Source organism: Lathamus discolor, chromosome 10 (genome assembly GCF_037157495.1).
Source record: "Lathamus discolor isolate bLatDis1 chromosome 10, bLatDis1.hap1, whole genome shotgun sequence".
Lineage (NCBI taxonomy): Eukaryota > Metazoa > Chordata > Aves > Psittaciformes > Psittacidae > Lathamus > Lathamus discolor.
In genome coordinates this window covers 16,446,068-16,468,503 of record NC_088893.1, presented here as the reverse complement: position 1 = coordinate 16,468,503, position 22,436 = coordinate 16,446,068, and the positions used below count along the sequence as shown (strand labels likewise).

The following is a 22,436-nucleotide window of genomic DNA, read 5'->3' as shown; positions in this document are numbered from 1 at the left end:
GCAAATCAAACCCTACCCTGCTCGCCCCCTGACAAGGCTATTTGCCACTCACCACATCTGCACACCCAGAGTCCTACAGCAGCATTTCCCTCTCACACGTTCAATGCAGCAGTGCGGCCTCTGATCCCAGCTGGAGCTGCCGGGCAGAGGGAGACAGGCCAAGAGATTTCCACATTATTCTGGCTCTCCATGAATGACTTCAAAGGAACGCACAGATCCTATCTTCAGGAGATAGCTGCAAGCGTACCGCCTGCATGGGCAAGCTTGTTCCAGGCTTTTATCCTGTAACTTGCAGGATCTCCATACAGCAGAGACAATTCAAGGCCACACCTGCCAAAGCTTCCTATACTGAGCCCACAGGATGGTCATTTCCAGCTGCCAGATCTATAACAGAGGATGGGACAACACTTATAGCCTCTCCTATAGGACACAAGTGTTTATTCCAAGGTGCACAGCAACCACCATTGTTTTGGTTAATAAGCATTCAAATCTTGTCCTGTTTTGAGTTCCAGAATTACTTTAACTAGTTAGTTTACACAACATACATTAATTACATTTCCATGAATACAAACCCCATTTCCTGTCATGCCTTTACATTCATATAAACAGCTCAGCAATACATAAATGCACATCTGAAGGGTAGCAAGTCCCTGGGAGCTCTAGGTGCATCCCTATAGGAAAGAGCTTTGCCAAAGTGGGGAACAGGAGCTGCACCTGCCTTGGACAGTAAAACAACACTATCTTGGAGAAGGACATATGGGTTCCTGTGTGCAGCTGTGAGGCCCAAGGGAAGCTCCATAGGCTGTTATATTTCTACCTGCAGCTGTCGGACAGAGGTTACTGCAGAAGCTGCTGTGGATAGTCCCTGTTCACAGCTCTGCACAAACACAAGTGCTCTTCCACAAGTCCGGTATCAGCAACTACCAGGTATGCAGTGAAGCTATTCATACCGATTGATGATTTGGGGTGAATTTATGGGGTTTCACCAGCATCTTCATGTTTGACAGACTCTGGATTCCCAAACATCCTTTCAGGACAGCACTGGAGAACCAGGGACAGAGAAAGACACGCTCTCCACATCTCATCCACTGCAGAAGTTATCAGAGAGATCTCAGTAAGGGAAACTTAAGCTGAGCTCCACCTCCACATCCGGCTCGTGCCAGCTGGAACAGGAAGGACAGGGCAGAGAGAGAACAAGGTTTTCTCCCACAGCTTCAGCTCAGAGCGCTGGCAGGCTCCAGGCTCAGCTGCTGATGCCATCCCAGCTCTAGGAGCCAAACCCCTTCACTCCTCCCAGCCCGTGCCATGCCCAGGGCCGCTGGCAGAGCTTGCCTGCAGGGTGTTTGTTTCCTCACCTAAACCCAAGTGTGGATGAACCTCAGTTACAGGGCGGCAAAGATAAAGATGGTGCAAGCTTCCCCTTCTCCTGGATGAAAACTCGGGTTGTGCCAACCACCGCTGCATTACGCGCATCTCAAGCTGTTCCAGCTCTGCATTAGCATTCTGGAGCACGGCTTTATCCTCCTGCCTCTGAGACCAGCCCCTGCTTTACATAAATCTTTAATGAAATGCTCTGCCTCAAGCACTGATGCCTATGAACAAAAGGCAGAGTTGAAGGAAAACACAGTTTTACCTCCATAAAAACAGAGCAGTTCTACAGATAACACATGGAAATTATACTTGCTACACCTCTCAGATCCCTGGAGCACCACTAGAGAGAAGGTAGAACATCAAGACAAGAGAGGAGCTGGGAACAAGCGTTCCCAGAAGGGCATAGAGGAGAGTCAACTGTGGTACATGCTATAACACAGCAGGATCAATCCTGTCTCCCAAGACACTGGCCTGGTCAATGCACATGCAGAAGGCTGTAAGGCTGCGTGTGCCAGGTCACAGCATCAAATGCTCCCCAGCAATGAAACAGGCTTCCCACTTACCAGGAGACTGATGTTAAAACCTCGAGATTTAGAAACACACACACAAGTCTATCAACTTTATATTCCCTCTGGGATTCCGAGTGCTTATGGTTAATGCTGTCAAGTGTTTCAAGTGCTTCTTTCATGAGTTTAGAGGCTGTAAGCGTTCGTCTCCCTTCCCCACCACACACTAAGCAGAAATAAGAATAGAAACCGAGACTGTTGTGAATCAGCACTAGGAATTGTGATTTTAAGATAAAACTAAGTACCATGAAACTACAGATAAAATTGCAGGGGCTGTGCACAGTGCAATAAAGACAGTTATGTTCCTAATGCAAAACAGTGACCAGGAGATGTTACAAGGCCTGCAGAGCTGAGAAAGCAGGCTGCAATGCAAAGACATCAAGCATAGTATAACTTCATACTGTAACACTTGATTGATGTTTCTCAAAGCAGTCTACAGGAGTTAAGGCATGTATCTTCCATTAATCTTAATGGAAAATGTTTGTTTAAATCCCCAAGACTGCCTTGAAAAAGAAACATTTCAGCTTCACCATCTGGATTAGATACCTAAATTTTCATTTTTAATATTCACATCTGCATGTAGGCCCCCAGTCAGTAAATCACTTAAACATGTGCTTCAAAATGCAATAGCCAATAAGGCTACGCATGTGCTCAAAATTAAGCAAACCTATAAACATCCCATCCAGCAGAGATGGGCTTGCTCACATGGGTCTGTGTTTGGCTGAAATGGTGCCTAAGCCTGCAGAGAAGCTGCCGTAAGGAAGTTACCATTTTGCCAACAAATACCATCGTGTTACCGCGCTTCTTCTTATACATCAAGACAAAGGGCAACATCAGAGACATGCTCCGAGGCAGACTGGTGTGTTGGAAACATCAGTTACTTGTGCACATCGGTGTTCTCAGACATATTCTGGGCTCCCACCTCAGGGATCTGAACTAAGTTGAAAAACTGGACACAACTGAACATCTTCCAAATATCCCTTTAGTTTTCCTGAGCAGCAAGAGTCCTGGGTGAGGTTTTCTGTGCCACATAAACAGCTATTGTGAGGATTAAAAATAAAGCAAGAAAACCCACCAAAACGATACCTTAAAGTAACAGTAATGTGGAGGAGATCAAACCATCTGCCTCAGCTAGATTTCAAATACATAAAATACAGAGGGCTTTGGCAATTCAATACACCTCAGCTTTGACTCACTTTACCTCTGCAGGACAGCACGGGATGACCAGGGACAGAAACTACACTCAAGAACTTGAGCTGAGTGACCAAAGATGAGCAGGGGGCTGTTAAGCCTGTTGGGATGAGGCATTTGGGGAAGGATCTCCATGAATATTTAGACCTAATCTCCGACTTGGGAACTGAGGTCTCTGAAAGCATGGAAGTATTTGGATCCCATCATCTGATTCTCACTTACTCCAATCAGCTTAAGAGTCTGACAATAAATTAGTGACTTCACGCACACAGTATTTCAGCTTTTTTAAGCCAAAAAGCTGTTTGTGGCTGCATTTTGAAACTCAGAACCCAGCAAAAATCAAAGCTCAGCAGTTTCCATTTTCAGGCACATCCAAGGTAAGCAGTAAATAGGTAAGACAGCAGTTGGATGTTAAACATAATCTGATGCAACCATGCACAGCGTGAAGGAGAGATGCTGCTCTCCGACCACTGCCTGTTGCTTCCCTTGCAATACAGACAGCAACTGGCAGAGCAGTGGGATTGAGTCTGTTCAATCTGCTGATCTAGTGGAAAATTAACACACCAAGAGGCAAAAACCCCTCCAAGGACTGCTCTGCCTCTTATCAAAGCCGAGCGTTGCCCACAGGATGAACCCAGGGAGTCTTCTCCCTTCAGCCACGCAACCCAAAAACCCAAAGCAAGGGGGAGAGAAGAGATGCACAGCTCCAAAAGAGGAAAGTGACTGTCCCTTTTGGCATCAGTTCATGAGTAGGCTTAAAACCTTCAGGCCATGCTCTTGGTGAGCAAGTGGCATCCAGCACATGGAGGGGAGGAGACCAAGCTGTGTGTCTGGGGCTAGCCAGCAGACAGAGGCGGGTTTGCAGTGTAATACACAAGCAGAGCACGCAGAGATGCACTCATGAAAATCTCAGCATGCGGCTGGCAGTCTGCGTGATGCTTTCTCACAGCTGTGTTGAGGCACACTCGAATGCAGGGTGCACAGTTGGCCTCCCCTCCCCACAGCTGTAAGCCTGGACGGAGTCCTGCCAAGCACAGAGGAGAGCCATTTTCCATACCAAACCCCTCCCTCTGCCTGAAACCCTCCATGTATTTCTGTCATTTGTCTTCCTCAAGCGGCTGTCCCAGTCTGAGCTGTGTCCACACTGTCCTAGAAAGACACTCAGCTAAATCCAGCTGGAACAGTCTTTTACTCATTGCACTGGTGCTGCCAGCAGACAGAAAGCAAGCTGCAGTATTTTCTGCAGCCATTTATGCACATTCTCCCTAGTAAGGTTATTACCCTGGCTCTTCTGCAGGCAAACACCTTTGGGACCCACATCTCCCCAGACATCCCTAACCTCTACATTACAGAAAGACAAGGACTTGTGTGAGCAGGTACTCAGAGTCACAGCATACTCTGCAACAAGAACAGGGGTTCCTTGAACTCATTTCTGTGTGAATAACAGCATCATTTTCAGAGAAAGAAGCTCATTTTCATCCTACTGAGTAATTGCACTGATTGGAGCCACCGGTAGATTGCTCTGTGGCTCACTGATTACGCTCAATGTGAATAATTGCATTAACTATGACTGGCTCCGGCACCACTGAAGACAAGTCAGAGCTGCCAGCAATGGCAGAAGCACTGCACCCACCTATATAAGGGCCACTGGACCACCCCGAATCCAGGAGGGCAGTAGATGACGCTTGTGTGGCTGCAGAGGACTGACCTCCCAAAGGTCTGCAGCTCATCAATTCCTCCCTATGGCTGCGTCTTGCTCCTGAGTGGATAGGCCACTTTATGCCGTTATCCCAGACACAAATTTAGTATGCATGACGGTGTTCCTGAGGGCAGCTCCTACACGAAGCTATGCTAAACATGCTGACAAAGGCAAGGGAAGTGACCTGGAAACGACAAAGTGAAGCAAGGCAAGGAGGAAAGATGAGGTGGCTGAGGAGAAACGTTTGCACGGTTCCATCAGTAAAGGTTTGCCTGATGCGGCTGGTGCAGTGCAGGCATTGCTGGGTGTCTCTGGTTTGGGCAAGAGCTCTGCAGACTGGCAGCCAGAAGATTAATCTTGTGCTGCTCAGAAGTGGAGGGAGCTACACACTGAAGGGGAAAAAAAGCTGCTTTAGTTTTTCATCACGTAGAATATTACGTCAAACGGCAGAGACGCGCGGTCCTGAGCACAGCGACAGCTTCCTGGCAGCAGGCAGGGAGCTGCCACACAATTCTCAGCAGCATAAACTGTAATTCTCAAAGCTGAAGTTCCTTTTTTCATAACAAGCAGCAGCAGAAATCACTTTTAATATTCAGGAGAGAAAGATCACTCGTAAAAACCTAAAGAGCTACTTTTCATGACAGATGATGTTTTAAACACCACAAGAGAGAAGAAACTTCCCTTAAAGAGGTGCCAGTTAATTAATGAGATTTGGTAAATGAGTGCATTTCCTGCGCCACAAACTACAGGCTTCCACTTCCAAAGTACATTATGTTAAATTGGACAAGGGCCCGTTGCTCTGGAATAAAAGATTGCCCACTGGAGGGTTTGCAGTAAAATAATTATTCCAAGAATATTTTCACCCAGGAATACAAGCAGTGTATTTGCAAGTGAAGACCAAGCAACCCTTAAATATAATAAGATCTCCTAAAGGAATAACTACAGCCAAAGATTTAGCACTTAGTAGCCAAAGGGAACGTGGTATCTGGGCCTACTGGTTTATACAAGAGCTTAGGAGACAGAGGGATGAGCTGCCTCTTGTGTATACTCTGTAGTACCCAGTGACGCACTGGCTCTGTGCCCTGAACTATACCATGCAGACTGTCTTGGTACCCAAGGACCACGGTGAACTACAGTTTGAGCTGATTTGTCTAGAGTTAGCTGAGCATTTGGGCACCATGCTCCATTGTGGGGTATGGACAGGATAGGGTAAAAAAACCCTTAGCACTCTGCAGAAATCCATGGTGGAATTAGGCATTATCATCAAGTGGGTGAGTGCATGGCTTGGGCACAAGAGAGTGGCGGAGACCACAAATGGGATGTATGCTCCACTTCACACTGGAGGGAAGAGACATAGAAGCTTTCCATCAGAGTTCTCCAGACAGCCTAAACTCAACGAGAGATGCCCGGAGTGTCACTAAAAGAGAATAATTCTGTCATTAAGACGGAAGAGAGACCAGTCACAGGACCAGTGCGGTTTATAAGGACTCTCCCCAGCTCAACCTGTACCACTCCCAAAGCCACCTCCTCCAAATTCCTCCCTTGCCTACAAAAAGCTTTATGCCAGCAGGGCTGTCACCCCAGATGAAGGGATGCTCAAGTATTCACTGTGGGCTCTTAGAAAGGAAAGTCATTTGGGATAGGCACCATCTCAGCCACACACTCCAGGTGTCCATTCCCCAGGCCACCAAATTATAATCCTTAGCAGACTATGTGCTACTGACATAGAAAGACTATTCAGGTTATTCTCTGCAATAATAAGCATCAGCCTTACCTCCTCAGGAACACCTCTCAGCTCTCTCACTGCAAACAGCCAAAGTCAACTCACCAGGATGCCTGACTCCTGACTTTCGTTATGGTAAATTATTCACAGCAGAAGTGTCACTTTAGCATATAAAAATCCCTGCCATTACATTTTCATATCACACCTTTCCTTCTCTTACACCTGTGGAGTTTTAGCCCACACTAGTTTCACCACCTTCAGACTGTGCTGTTCCTATAGAGGACACTCCTCAGCTTACTGGAGCACAGAACAAAACTCACTTGAAGCCTCTCTAGACCTTCAGAAAGAAGCATTAACACTAACTTCTTACAGCACTTTCAGTGATATTTCCCATTCCCCAAAATAAATTTCCTTTGCCTACCAGAAGGCCTAACTATGCACACACTCCACCATCAGTGTAGTCGATATATTGATATAGAAGTGAATGCCTTGCAGTACATCTTTGTTACTGCTTTAATATCCTGCCTTTTCCCTATGGCTGTCTGAACTAAATCTATTCTAAACCTTAACTGTATTTCTGTCCCAGTGATTTCCAATTCAAAGGCTTTGTATTGCCAATTGCACATAGGCATTCACGAACCTACATGCGCATCTTGTCTTAATACTTTAAGCAACACTAGAATCCTTTTTACATTCTCTTCAAGGCCTTTTACTCTTTTCTCCACAATGCTATTTAGGTGACCAACTAACCCCATCGAAATAGCACTGTTGCCTAATGCTCTTACAGAAGACCATATCACAGAACTATGCATTCACCTTCCATATGCAGGTACAAAGTCCTGGCTTGCCTATCAGCATGGTTTTGCTCACTTATGTAGGGATGAAAATACTTTGTTATTCACAACTCCTCTTACACATGCCTGTTTTGGTAGTTCCAAGCAGGAGTGCTGAGCCATGCCATGAGAATCATCACTTCTGTGATCTGTTTACATGGCCAGTGCTATCAGTTACCATAGATTTTGCATGCTAACAGGATGACCAGAACAGCAGCAGGACAGCAGATAGCTCTCCTATAGGAGATCATGCCCCTCATCTCCTATGACATATCACCCCTGCAATGGTAGCAGGGAGGAGCTTTCCATTTCCATTTCCAGGCCTGGTTTCATGCTGTCAGCCACCCCGAGGCGTGGACATGGGCATCAGATTAACCTGTCACAGGCAGGATACGGCTGAAGTCTACAAAGGGCTTATCCTTCCCACAGCTTGTGCCAAAATAGCTGGGGAAACAACATGGAGACTCAAGCACGGGGATGTTCCCCAGAAACTCAATTTACAGCCAGCCTTCAGAAGGTATTTGTATACCTATGAAGTCTTGAAGACCATATTGGTTCTGAGCTGTAGGTGATAAAAGGTAGAGAAGAGAAACCGCAGTCCCTTCCACAAGCCCTGGCTGCCTGGGTATCTGCTGGTAGCAAGTGTCTGACTTCTCAGCCTGGGTGGTTTTTAAATTGGAGTCACCTTCAGCATCCTGTTTGGAAAAACATTTCCTAATGTGCTTTTGCCCATTGGGTTAAATGCATCATTTCTGTGCTCTGGTTAAAAACTGAGCCTTTCTCCTGTTTAAAGGAACTGGAATTTGTATGCTGCATAAAACTACATAAAAATACACTTTTCCTATTGTGAGCATGAATAAAGAGAAAGAAATCTTCCTACATAAGCACGCTAGAACAGATGCTCAAGTGGCATACTAAGCATTTTACAATGGTTTGGGAAAGAAAAGAAAGACAAAATTTGAAGTTAATATTCCTCATGGAATGGGATTAAAGATATTATTTTACAACCTACTTGAAGCATCATATCAATTTTCATCTGCACTAATAAAAATAAATTAGAATCTGATCTTCCATGCATTAAAATTACCATTTCATGCAACAGTCAATGTTTCCGAGATGTATGTGCCCTTTGGAACTCCTGCCACAAATAGAGCTGGATTTAGGGACTCCTGCATGCACAAATTTATGACATCAATTCTTTCCAAAGGAGGATATTGTCATGTACAAAATGCAATGTGGACAGCTGGGGAAAAGCATCCAGCACTGAATAAAGACTCTCAGCTTTCAAGAGGAAAATAATTAGAACCAAACAACTAAGGAAATAACCATGTTGCATGACACCAACTGTTGGGTGACCAGCAGAGCCCTGTTTGGAGCACGCTCGTCACCCAGACAGTTAATAATTCACAAGCAGTGCCCCCATCTGCAGCTCAGCCTCTCACAAGGATGCTCATTTGCAGAGCAGGGTACAACTTGCTGTTAGGCAGGAGAAGTTCAATAGTCATCAACCAAAGGAGCCCCCACTTTGTGCTGCTGCCTGCAGAACAAATCACCTGCCTGTGGGTTCTGACAGTCCCATCGCCTGCTGTTTCATGAGAGCTGTACCTAGAGACACAGTGCAATGCAGCAACACTGCCAGCCCTCAGCCATGGGGAGGGAGTTCAGAGCCCGAGTCCAAAGCTGGGAAACTGCAACTATTATCTGAGCAATTCAGATTGAACCTTTTGTCTTTCCAGCAGTTTCTATCTCAGATTTGCATCCAGCAACTTATCCTCATAATAGTTCACTGTTAAAAAAGAGCCACATGAAAAAGGATAATTGAAGCAAACAGTTGCACATTGGGAGATTTACTCCAAATCCTCCCAGGGAGCCTGCAGCAGGCTTGCAAGTGCATGGCTTTTCTTTTGCAACCCAGGACAGCAATTCATCTGACTGTGCTAAAGTGAAATTGTCAGGTGCACTGATTTAAGGAGATAATGCAGTGAAGGCTCAGGGACTAGATATAATCATAAATAGACGCAAGCCGAAGTTGCTTCTTTGCTTTTTAGTATCAGTTGTTGTATTGTATTAGGGGGCCTATAGGGATGCTGGGGAGGGACTCTTTGTCAGGGACTGTAGTGACAGGACAAGGGGTAATGGGTTAAAACTGAAACAGGGGAAGTTTAGATTGGATATAAGGAGGAAATTCTTTCCTGTGAGGGTGGTGAGACACTGGAATGGGTTGCCCAGGGAGGTTGTGAGTGCTCCATCCCTGGCAGTGTTCAAGGCCAGGTTGGATGAAGCCTTGTGTGGGATGGTTTAGTGTGAGGTGTCCGTGCCCATGGCAGGGGGGTTGGAACTGGATGATCTTGAGGTCCTTTCCAACCCTAACTATTCTATGATTCTATGATTGGATGGGAAAGGCATAACACAACTGCCTTGAAGAAAAGGGTGGCTGGGGTAGCCTTCTCCTCACCTGCCCATGGCATACACTCATGACCCAAGTCCAAACCCAGCTTGTCCCCATCCCCTTTTCTTTTCTGGCTTAGAAAAACCCAGCTCTGGTCACCAATGCAAACAGCTACATTCAGGTGTGCGAGGCACCACATGTATAAGGGTTCAATCTCCTCCAGCCAACAGTGGCAGGTGAAAGACGAAGTTGCTGAAGAGGTCAAAGACAACCTCTCTTACATTCTTCTGTGTCTACATTTCTACTGCTGAGCTCTGCAGTAAGTCATGGCAACATACAAATGAAGAGAAGCTCAGTAAAGCCACGGGTGGGAAATGCCTATGTACAGCAGAGACCAAATACTACATAAGCTGTCAAAGAAACCTGCTTTCCCATCACCGGAAGCCATGCAGAGAAGGTCTTCATAGCCATCTGCTTGCTCCCTGTAAGCACTCGGATCCACAGGTCCCACTGGAAAAACAAATCCAGCAACTGGAAAGCCCCAAGGCCGTCCTTCTAGTAACACATGGGCTGAAATCTGCTACCCCAGTGCTGGTGATGCTTGGTCACACACGTTTCTCTCCCTTCGTCGCTTGAAAACATCCTCTTTAAGACATAGCTATGTCAAATAGTCCTGTCACCATTTTCCAAATAACTCATATGAATGTCTTGCATTTTTCAAGTGCTATCATAAAACATGGGGCTGCACACACCACAAACACTGACAGATTTCATTAATACAGTCCAGTAGCAGCATGTGGAGAACATTTATGTTGGTATTCATTATTTTTTATGAAAGGTAAATGACCCCTTTGGGGAAATGGTAACTTGTGCTGACAGCATCTTTGTTTTTAGGGGAAAAAATAGCAGCGTGGGAAGGATCAGAGGCTTTGCAAATCTAAGTCATGGTACAAATTTCTCTGGTCCTGTGGTAGGAAAAACCATTCTCTTCCTCCCATGATTTTCCTGTCAATCATCTTCTAAGCTGGTCTTGCTCAACTGGTTACCTGAGTAATCAATAGAAATAATAAGATACACACAAATAAAATCCAGATATTGACTGAGTCTCAAAACACAAGTTTCCATGATTGAAAGGCACTTCCTTAATATACTTCCCTATTTTAAGGTCAAATACTTCTAAATGAGGTAGTGAGTGATTCTGCTCCTCACTGCAGGGCTAACGCTAAGCAAAGTTAGCTAGCTGCACGCACATTGGTCTGCTACAGCATTCCCAAGCCCAGGAACCAGTAAGATTTCAGAGGTTTAAGTCTCATTAAGTCTTCTTAATCGTTGTTTTACTAATTGGGGTGGAGTAGTTTTGCCATTACTTTAGCTGTTGATGAACAATTACGTAGACTGTGGCATTAATTCCTTCTTGATCTGCTGAGGAAAGCCAACACACAGGCAGCAAGCAAACCACACCTCAATGGGAACAAGCACCAAGTTCCTTACTCTGCTCCTTATTCAGATGGTGGAGAATTATTTGGACAGTCATGCCCGTTGGCTTTCCCCTGCCTTTGCAATAGAAGACTGAGACTTGTCTTCAGGCTCCAGAGAAGGTCTGCACTGAAGAGAGAGTTTCTGCTGTCACCATGATGGAAGATGAGGAGAGCAGATCTCTTTTTCCCTTTGCAACTGAACAGCATCTGCTCCCCAGATCATAAAGCATCCTGGGCACTGATGGGACACATCAGAACCCTCCATCCCTGCCCACCTTTGGGAGCCTGGTGCAGGGAATCAGGCCAGATTTGTGCAGTATTTGCCTTCCCAAGCAAGGACAAAGGCACAGTGTAGCTGAAAGGCAGAGCGATGCACAACTCAAGGGACTGGTCTGGCTTTTGGAGTGTCAGCACTCAACTTGTGCCCTGCTACATCACACAGCAGCCTCTGGGCAAGTCCCATAATCTCACTGTCCCTCTGTTTCCGTCTATCAAAAGTGGATAAAGGCCTGTCTCTTAACATGGAAGGACTCCTTGATAAATTATCACCAGGCACCCCACCCAGCAAGTGGGAAAATAAAGGGCATTGATTTGCCTAAAAATCCTCCAGCTACAAAACCACTACCAGAAAACTCTACAAATCAAGACCCTGGCACCTCATTAATTAAATCAATGGGAATTCTATCATTAATTTATCAGAAAGCTCAAACCTAACAGGAAATTGTTTATATTGACCAGCATACAAACCCCTTCCATGGAGCCGCTCAGCGGTACCTCCCTATTGAACAGCCCTTGCAGCCCAGCTGCATTTTGCATCTCTGCTGCTCCGTTTGTCATCTCAATGCACCATTTGTTCCTCAGAACACAGATCATCTTACACAAAGCAGTTGTCACGTTTCTTCCTAGTCCCTGCCATCTCAAGCACTTTACACATTCCTCTCCACATGTGCTCATAAAAATCACTTGCCATGAGTTTTTAAATGGGGCTGGTCAAAACATCAAGACTGAAGGTGTGCAAGCTGGAACCTCAGATTCCTTGTGCTACTTGCTGAAACACTCATACGCACAAGCCTTATACAATAGGCTTTTCTTTCCCCAACATATCACTGAGATATTTGGATGTGGCTTGTAAAGGAGAAGAATCCAGCCGGGAGGGGAGCCGAGAGAGACACAGCAATCATAAAAGGAAACTTCATGCATATGAAAGCTTGCAAGAAGTAAAACCTGGCTATCCACAACAGAAACTATTAGGAAGTGATCTAAAGCAGTTTGGAAATACTGTTGCAGCGTTTGGTTGAACACCTCCTTTAGAATACAAACATTTGGCAGGCTATTTATAGTCCAAGGGGAAAAGCTCCCGATTTCCCACATCCAAGCACAGCAGGCCACAGTCTGTTTGCAGGGAAGACCATAAATTTAGAGCAACTCCAATAGACATGAACAAGTCACTGGATTTATCTCAATTTCACTGATTTCAGTAAACTTAAACCAGCCATACTCAAGACGAGGACTCTCAATCTCAAAGACACTCAAGCCCCTACTAGACTTTGCTACTGTGTAGATAGCAATTGCTGATTTATTGGCTGCAAAAGACTGCAGATCAAGTATTAGTATTTGCTAATATCTCTGGTGAAATTAGCCTCTAATGGTCCAATCTTACTTGCATTAATGAGAACGGAACAACACCTATTTTCATTAATGGAGTTAAATGAAGTCGTAGCAGTTAGCATCCAATAAAACAAAACATTTGGGCCAATTCATCTTACTGGCTGCGTTTTATCCGATATGAACACTTCAAATCTAGGGCTGCAGAGAAATCTTACTGCTGTTTCAAAACAGAAACAAACCAAGGTGTTGAGAAGTGGAAATCCACCTCTCATTCACTTAGGTCCTATTCAGAAGTAACCCTGACAGAGCCAGGGCAGCTTCAGGAACATAAATACAAAGTGACAGGGAAATCCAGCCTACTATTAACATCCCATATTTCATGGTTCTTTCTATTTCACAGTAATACACCAAGTTAAGCTGCTTATTAGATGGGCACATTCTCCTAACCGCAGCGAGACTTGTATTTTATGTTGTGCTCACCACCAGTCCTCACTGCCCTTTAATCATAATTCTGCTGTCGTTTGCGGTTCCACTTTGGAAGATACTTGCTTTAATACACGAGCTGGATTGCTGTGAGAAGAGAGAGGCATACGAGTAATGCCTTGAGAGGGACTTGTTCATAACCATCCCTATTTATACAAGCCTCTTGCACATTTTCCTAACAATCTATGCTCTCAAATACTTCTGTTGGCTTACACGATGCTGTGGCCCGTGCTTCCAAGCCCCACAGCACACCAGTTCATATATAATGACCTTCCTGAAATGACCTAATGACAGCTAATAACTGTGCCATAAAGAACAAAAAGGTTATTGCACAGAAGGTCTTCGCGGAATGAAAAAAAGACCAGATTTTTATTAGCAGAATCACTAACGGACACATGGTTTTCATCCGATGGATTTATTTTTGGGAAATGCCTCATATCAAATAATGAAGTTATCCTAGAAAACAAAACCAATCCCAAACCCGCGATTTCAAAAGGCACACTGCAGCCTGGCAGCTTATGAATGAAATGCTCCGTAGGTGTTTGTGTACATTTATACTTTACTACACCACGTTAAGATATAACACAACTGCAGACAACAAGCTGATCCTCTCCCAGCTGTGTACACTATGGAACAATACCTTCTAGCAGGGCTTAGCCAGCCTCACAACCACCTTCTCACTTGGGAGACCAAAGGATCCAAATCATCTCTAGCAACTGAGTAAGAAACTGAGTAAGAGCCATACACACAGAACATCTGAAACACTGTTAAACATATGCACATGCCAGGAACAAAAGCGCAAATCCTGTCCCTGATGCATAGAACAAGTATTCAGGGCTTGTGCTGGCAGCCTCCATGGATCCTGAGAGGAACAGAAATCTCTCCTCTACGTCTTGGCACAGCAGCAGCCATTAGAGGATGCTAACCTTGTCCTCCAGCAGTGCTCGGAGATGGGGAGCACTAATTGCACCTCTCCCTCCATCTCCTCACCTTGGAGGACAGAAAATGCCAAGGACGCTGCTCCTCAGCATGGCTTATTGCCTGGTTCTTACATCTTACAAGGGGTTCATCTACACCAAAGTTCACCCCCAGGTCCTGAAAGAGAAGGGTCCCACCTCACCCTGCTCTATGCCTTACCCTGCTTTCATCCTGCATCCCAAACTTATTTAAAATCACTGCTAATCTCACAGAGGCAGACATCCACATCTGACTGCTCATGTAGGACCAAAGAGCCAGGCACTCAACGTGGCAGTAAGAAAACAGCTAAGTAGCTAACAGCCTGCAGTCTTAATCTGCAAATGCCCAGGCTCTTTAGGGAGGTTCTGCAGAGTTTCAGTTCCATGAACAAGATGACAGATTTGAACGAAGTGATGGACAAGACTGGAAGATCTCAACAGCCATCTTTGCTCTCTGCGGACCCATTGGAACATAGCATCCTGCCTGTGTTCCAGCTTCAGCACAGCTAAAATCCCATTGAGCCCTGATGCTTTCAGAGGGTACCTTCTCCAGCCCAGAGGGCACAACAAGGGACTGCATGAAGATGCTCCCGAGATCTGTTCTCTTGCCTGACTTCTATATCCCTGTATGATCCTCATTCCTATACCCTCTCCTGAGCTCCAGCACCACAGAAAGCATCAGGCCTTTTGCCAGCACCAATGTGAATGTTGCAGCTTCTTACACTTGTGGCTCCCTCTTCTAACCTGCTTTGACTTGTAGAAGATACATGGAACATGAGCCCAAACCCAGGTGACGGGGCTGTACATGCTACGTGATGTTTATACACATGTGTTGGAACTGACTTTCCATACACGTTCAAAATTGCTGTGATCAGGAAATGAGCCATGAAATGTGTAAGCGACGGCACATTAATAATCTGCTTTATAGCTTACATTAGAATCTTTGGAATTTCACAGCCAGACTTTTAAATAGGTCAAAAATGTGGTAATCACACTTAATGATCGCGCTGCGATATGCACTGCATCAGAGCCAGGAGTGAGGAAACCCGAGCAGAATGGATATGGACTCCTGGCACATTCAAAAAGCATTTAATGAACCTCAAGCACAAAACACAAAGCCCGGGCCAGAAGTGGTTTTTTTGCTTTTGGTCCAGAAATGAGCTGCGAGATTCCATATGATCACAGAGCTCCAGCGCCGTGCCTCCATACCTTCCTTTTAGCTAGCCCTGAGGATTAGAAAAGGATTTGGTCACTTACTAGTGAGCGCTTAGCGGTGAAAAGAAAGCCTTCCCCAGCTGAGGAGTGTGGTTTATTACTGTACTCACCCATGCACATTTCACCCCAAGTAGGCAGAGTTAAAACACATTCCTGGGTATCAGCATCGTGATTGCTTTTAAAGAGCAAGAATCAACAGACCCATCACTGTGCCCGATTTGGGGCAGACATAACCATCCAGGCTCCAAACCAGCAAAGCCCTTCACAGTTTCTCTAGGTTTAGATACATGCTTGTATTTCTCTTTGCACCAACCTGACTTTAGGTGCAATAAACCTGATGGGAAAGCTGTGGAAAGAATGAGGATTTTGGAAAAAAACAGCTGCTGCTAATTAATCCTGCCCTGCCACTCTGCTGAGGCACAACCAGAAAGGTAAACCAAGGGAAAAACAAACCAGTTCTACTCTATGAAAACAAAGTCAATGTTTGTCTACTGTGAAAGCACAAAGTCAGCAGGGGAGACTGCTTGGAAGCTTATAAGAAAGCAGAGAGAAATGTTTTTTTCCAGTTTCTTTTTTCCTCCAGTCAAACTTGGCTGCTTCTAAAAAACAAAGCAAGGCAAAAGATGAAAGGGCTTCTTTTCTGAAGCCAAAGATGAAGAATACAAAGAATATTAATGACTAACAGGTCTGTCTGTAAACGCCATGAGCTTAGCTGCAGTAGGGACAAAAAGGAAGAGCAGCACTGCTATTAACTAATGAAGTTTCTGATCTGACTAGTGGTGATGAAGGCTGATTGGGTCATTTATGGAAAGGAACGATAGTTCAGCAGAACACAGGTTCCCTGTGGAGGATAAGAAGAAAAAAGGAAGGATGCTGTTATATATATGCAAAAGCTCAGGGTGCTTGTGGTTCACTCACAAAGCATGTAAAGGTAGCAAAATCCCAATTAGGGCTTGCCTGTCCCTCACACATCCGTATGCAGAGGTACACCAGGCAGCTCTCCTGTGGGAAACCTGAGAACTGCTGCAAATTTGTCACTTGCCTTATACTACAAAACACTGGATTTTGAGGAACCACATTTCCTAATGGAAAACTTCAAAACACACGTAAGCTTGCCTTTGTCGTGGTTATTGGATCCTGGCCACCGCAGCTTCCCAAGATATCAGCATCCCACAATGGTCCAGGAGGGTCTTTCTGACAAAGGGATGCAGGCACCTCTCACCTCCGTGCTGCCCTGCATGGGCACAGCCACACAGGATCAGTGCAAACCATGTTCCTCCGTGTCTGATATTTGCCTGCTCTCTTTTGAGAAGTTCTAATTTAAGGAGATGAAGCACAGTAAAACCAGGGAGAAAAAGAAACACAACAACTCAGAGCCAAAAGCAACACGAGACAAACTTCAGATTTGGAAACTGATTCATTTGCCAGCTCATAGGCATACACACCTAGCATGTCTATATTTATATGCATGGACCCAGGCTCCCTGCTCTGTAGAGAGTATTTTTAAACCAGCAAGAAATCAAGAATCACTGCATTTACAGGAGAGAAGATGGCAGAATCCCCCTTTCTCTAAGCTCCAACCACTCAGGTTACAGGAGTCTTGACACAGCAGCTCTCCTCATAGCATCCAACAAGACTGAGAGCCAGGCAGGTATTATCACTGAGATTCCTTCTCTTAACAGGGCACTGCTCACTCCTGCAGACAGACTGTAGTTTGGGTTGGAGTCTGATCCAGCAGATGATATGAGAAGCCTTTGTGTAAGGATGGGAAGCTGGGGAGCATTCTGATGGTGTGAAAGATGGCAATGTTTAACCAAATGCTGCCAGAGAGCTGTGCTGCTGCCCCTGCCTTATGGGACTGGGAATTAGAAGCTGCAAGTTCAATGCCCAGCTTTGTCCACAACCCACAGTGGTCTCAGCAGATCACCAAACTCCCTCAACATCTCCTTCTGGAAAATGGGGATAAGGACACGTCTCAGCAGCATCACAAAGGTTTGTGAAAGCTTGTAAGCACTTTGTAGATAAGGAACATCAAGACAGCAGTTAGCTGAGGGATTTGGGGCACAGTCAGGCATAAATCCAAAGTACTCATATCATATACTCTTTTTAGACAAGCACAGCAGCAGATCAGCTCCCTGCATTTAGTAGTTTGTGGGCTCCATCCTCTCAACATACTGAGCACTCTGCCTTTGATCCAAAAAATGAGTCCAGGGAGAATATTCACATGTTTAATGTTAATCATATGCTTAAATCCTCCGAATCTATAAAGAGGGTAAAAGAGAAAAGCGTTCCCCAGCTCCAAAACAAACACCAATTCCTAGAATTTATATTTAGGACATGAGCAAACATTTGGCCAGCGAAGGAAAGGCCTTCACTACACACCTGCGAAGCTTTTGCATCCCTGAGGAAACCTGCAGGTGGGAAATGTGTCCAGAGTGAGCTTGCTCAAACAAGACATTTCTAACAAAACCAATGCGATGCTGTTAGAAGGAAGCACCCCAGAGCTGGTGAACAATGAGTCCACAGGCAGAGCAGTCCTTGAGCAAGGAAATGAGAAAAAGGAGTAAATGCAGTTTGCTAAGGAACCCACTGCACAGATTTAAACTTACGATTATTAATTCATTCACTGCCATTAATTCCTTCATTTATTAAGTGTCTACTGTGAGAGAAAAGGTGTTCCTCAAAGGACAGGCACTACCATCCAGTCCTCACAAGCAGCACATGCCATCAGCATCACCTGGAAAGCATCTTCTCCTAACTGTATCGGAGAGCCACACCACTAAGCAAAAGTCATTGAGTCCCCCTTAAGCCCTTGTTCACTTTAAGCACACACTGCTCTCATCTCAGCTATCCGAAACATTTAACTCCATTTACACCCAGCTAAACTCCTGACCTAGCTGATGTCTTAAGGCTACAAGACCTAAGCTATCTGGCCCATTGTCCAGAAGTCCCTGCTCTTGCCTCAACCCCACCCTGACTCAGTTCCTGCAAGTACATCAAATTGCTGGAGGAAGAACACTTCCCTTGCTCAGGTGAGCGCAGAATGGCAAGAGCAGGGACCTGCATGAGGCTGCACTGAGCTCCATGGGGTCCCACCACATTGCAGTGCAGAGCACTTCAAGCTACATCCATGACTGCAGCATGGATGTATCCCTGACCAGATCAGCATCTGCAGCACAAACAACCAGCTTCCAGAGATGATTTCCAAACCCTTGTTAAACAAGCATGTATAGCGAGAAAAGCCTCAGGCAACGGAAAGACCACTATCCAGAGCTTCATTGCTTTAGCAGATCCATAAGCATTACCCAGCTTACTCACAGCAACATCATGCTTCACCAGCAATGTGAAAAGGACAGATCACTCTCACACCAGTGTGAATCGCCCAAGATGCTAAATAAGGCTGCTAACTATTGCTGGGGATTATTGAAGAATCCCTTAAGATTGTTGTCCCCAAATGGGATTAAATAACACTTTAAATCCTTTCAGCTGAGCATCATTAGGTGGAGGTGGCTTGAAGCTATAACAAATGTTTTTCTCCTGAACTAATGGCTTTCTAAGAATTGAGCTGTATTTTAATGGAACGCACCACTTTTAAGTGAATAAACCAGAAGGAGCTGTATCAGCTACACCTTACAAAGGGTTAACAAAGCAATTATTTTCCTTGGTTGGCTGAATTACAGCTATACAAAACGCCAAGGAGGCAGAATTGTATTCCTACATTCACCTGCAGTAAACCAAGAACCTCAAGGGATGGAATTACATTACTGGGTGAAGCTGTAAGTGGTCCAAGGGAAGGTTTGTATCTCCACCTCCTTTGCACACTCTCTGCAGTCCCAAGGTTTGTAGCTACTACAGAACAACACAAAGTTCACCGCTATTGCAACTCATTAGCAAGAGCTGGCAGATCCCTCTGCTTGGGAAACCCTCTGGAGAGGGCTGAATGCCCCAGCAGACACCACTGTGACTTTCTCACCATTTTCCTGGAGGAAGCAGCACTGTCCCTCACAGTGGGGTAAGCTACAAGGCATAAATCCAAGTCTGTCCAGTCTCGGAGCATCTCTGACAAGCTAAGACCTTTCGGGCATCTCTGGTGCCTTTGCTTTGTTCAGTATCCACAACCACCACCTAGGAGGACAGCTCTAACAGCCTTCGGTGCCAGGTACCTTTCTCTGGCTACAGCCTTGACTCCTTTCCTCTACCATTTCTTTGCTGTAATCTATAAAGACCCAAGAGGGTAACAAATAAATGTACTCTCCATCCTCACGCCTTTACCCACTCATCCTTCCCCATCCTGCATAGGCAGTCTGCTCCTCCTCCTATCCTAACAAAATAAAGGATATTTAGTGTCCTGGAAAGCAGAGCACAGGAAGGTGCATCTTCCAGTGCTGAGGAGGGCAGAAACACCTCTAGGCAGGACATGCCCTTGGCTCCACCACAGAGCACAGGTAACCCACAGCAGGTGCTGAACCTGGGCGAGGACTGCTTGAATACACCTATTGTGCTATATTGGTTTGACAGCAATAATTACATTCCAGTCTAATTTCCTTCTGATCTACAGCTCTAACTGCTGAATGACTCCCCTTAAGTCAATTACTAATGTGGTGTCACTCTGGATGCTTGCCTTAAATACGAAGCCCAGGAAGCTACTAAACCAATGACTGTTATTTTTTTCTATGAAACACATGCCCAGGAAATTTCTTCTGTGAACAGGAGCGTCAGGATTTTAGGTTTCAGCAACAACACAAGATGTGCCACCACCACCATACTCGGAAAACACAGCAGCAGGGAGCTGTATGAAAGGACCATCAAGTCTACAGAATACAAACCAAGCACAAATGATTCCTCATCTGCACTTCACTTTCCCCCTCGTCTCCCAGTTTCATGCTGCGCAGGAGCATCGCTGAGGAGCTGGTACCCAGCGTGGGTCCTCACAGAAGCCACCAGAACACCCCAAGCTATACAGTGTCACCCAGGAACACCCTGGGTAATAAAGCCAACACTGATGGACAGGGTCTGTGCAGCTGCTCCCATGTCCTCTTAATTAGGTACTACGGACACACTGACACCGTAAGCACATCTTTGACATAACATAGCATGACGATTTCTTCAGAGACACAGAAATGCAGAGCATACAAATAAACCTGAACGCTGAAACCATTTCATTGTTCATAAGAATATGCACATTGCACCTGTTACAACCAAGGGCACTGCCTGTGCCTTGGAGCTGGTTATTTCAGCCTCTAACAAGCCTGCCTGTCTGGGAGGGCTGTTAAATTCCAGGAGTAAATAAAGCACAACAACATCATGTTACAGAAAGAAATCGTTAAGGAATACGCAGAGAAAGGTCTTTATAGCCAAGGTAAGGAAAACAACCCTCAAAGTGGCGTTTTCCTCTCGCTCCATACAGCCGCTGAGTCGGTTGGAATTAAATTTAGCTGAAACAAAATAACTCCAGGACTGCTATCGGGGAAGTCCTCCCCCGGAACAAATGTTTGGGAGCCCAGCCGCAGCCCCCCAGCCCAGCACTCCCAGCACAGAGCAACGCAGGACGCCCCCCGCGACCCCTCCAGCCCCATCCCGCAGGAGGGACCGGCCGGCGGAGGCGACGCTCCCACCGCCCCGCATGAACCGGAGCCGCAGGGAGCAGGTGGCGGAGCCGCTTCCCGCAGCCCAGCCCCGGCGCGACACGCGTGGGGAAGGGGGGAAGAGGGGGGGATTTTACATGGAACGAGGGAAGCGGAGGAGCGCGGGGAGGGAGGCAGCATCCCGGGCTGCGGCAGCGCGGTGCGGGCAGGGTGCTGGGGGAAGGGACCGCGACCGGGACCGGACTCACCGAGCTACGCGCGGCTGCTGCCCCCGCTGCCGTCCATGGGGGCGGCGGGGGGACGGGAGCCCGCTGCGGGCGAGAGCAGCCCCAGGATCCGCCGCATCTGCCCGCGCTGCTGCCGCCGCCGCGGAGGAGGAGAAGGAGGAGGAGGAGGAGGAGGAAGAGGAGACCGCACCGCGCCGCACCGCCCCGGAGCCCCGGCGCAGCCCGGCCGCAGAGCGCCGCCTGCCCGCCGCGCCCGGGATGGGACCGGCAGGGGACCGGGAGGGGCAGGTGCAGGCTCCCGGGGCGGAGGGAGCGGGGCCGGGGCGGCCCCGGGGCGGTGCAGCTGCCGGAGCGGCGAGAGGGGGGCGAGGGGAGGTTGGAAGCGCCTGTGCGTAACGTGGCCGGGCGCGAATCCGCCCCGCGAGGGCTTTTAATGAAGTACAGATGTTCCCTAATGTAATTAGATCGTCCTCGTCCTCGTAATTGGCTTTGGCAGCCGGGCTGATCGAACGCCCCCCCCCCCCCCCCCAATCCCCGTGGCTGCAGGGAGCTGGGGCTACCTCCTGAAATAAGAGGGGACCCCCCGTGTACCCAGAGCCCTGCTCCCATGAACGCTGAGTTTAGAGGCCTGGGATTTCAATGGAAGCGTTTGGCTCACAGCAGGTGAAAATGAGGTGCAACGTTTATTTACTGCTTTTTTAAAGTGCACATCCCTAGAAAGCCAAACGACTGGATCCCTTATAGGAAGACAGGACAGAACACGCTAGTTGTTCAGCCTGGAGAAGAGAAGGCTCCAGGGAGGCTTTATTGCAGCCTTCCAGTACCTAAAGGGGCTAACAAAGAATCTGGAGAGGGACTTTTTATAAGAGAAAGTAGTGATAGAATGGGGGTGAATGCTTTAAACTGGCAGAGGGGAGGTTTAGATTGAATATTAGGAAGGCATTCTTCACTGTAAGGGTGCTAAGACACTGGCACAGGTTGCCCAGCAAAGCTGTGGCTGCCCCATCCCTGCCAGTGCTCAAGGCCAGGTTGGACACAGGGACTTGGAGCAACCTGCTCTAGTGGAAAGTGTCCCTGACCATGGCAGGGGGTGAGAACTGGATGAGCTTTAA

General features: G+C 46.6%; 1 protein-coding gene across 1 annotated transcript in view; it reads right to left on the bottom strand.

Moving 5' to 3' along the window:
- RASGEF1C (RasGEF domain family member 1C) overlaps window positions 1-21,709 on the bottom strand; it is a 74,598-nt gene extending 52,889 nt beyond the window's left edge. Inside the window, exon 1 of the mRNA XM_065690467.1 lies at window positions 21,346-21,709. The gene's annotated coding sequence lies outside the window, so the exon portion shown is untranslated. The remainder of the gene's footprint in view (window positions 1-21,345) is intronic.
- Between the last annotated feature and the right edge of the window lie 727 nt (window positions 21,710-22,436).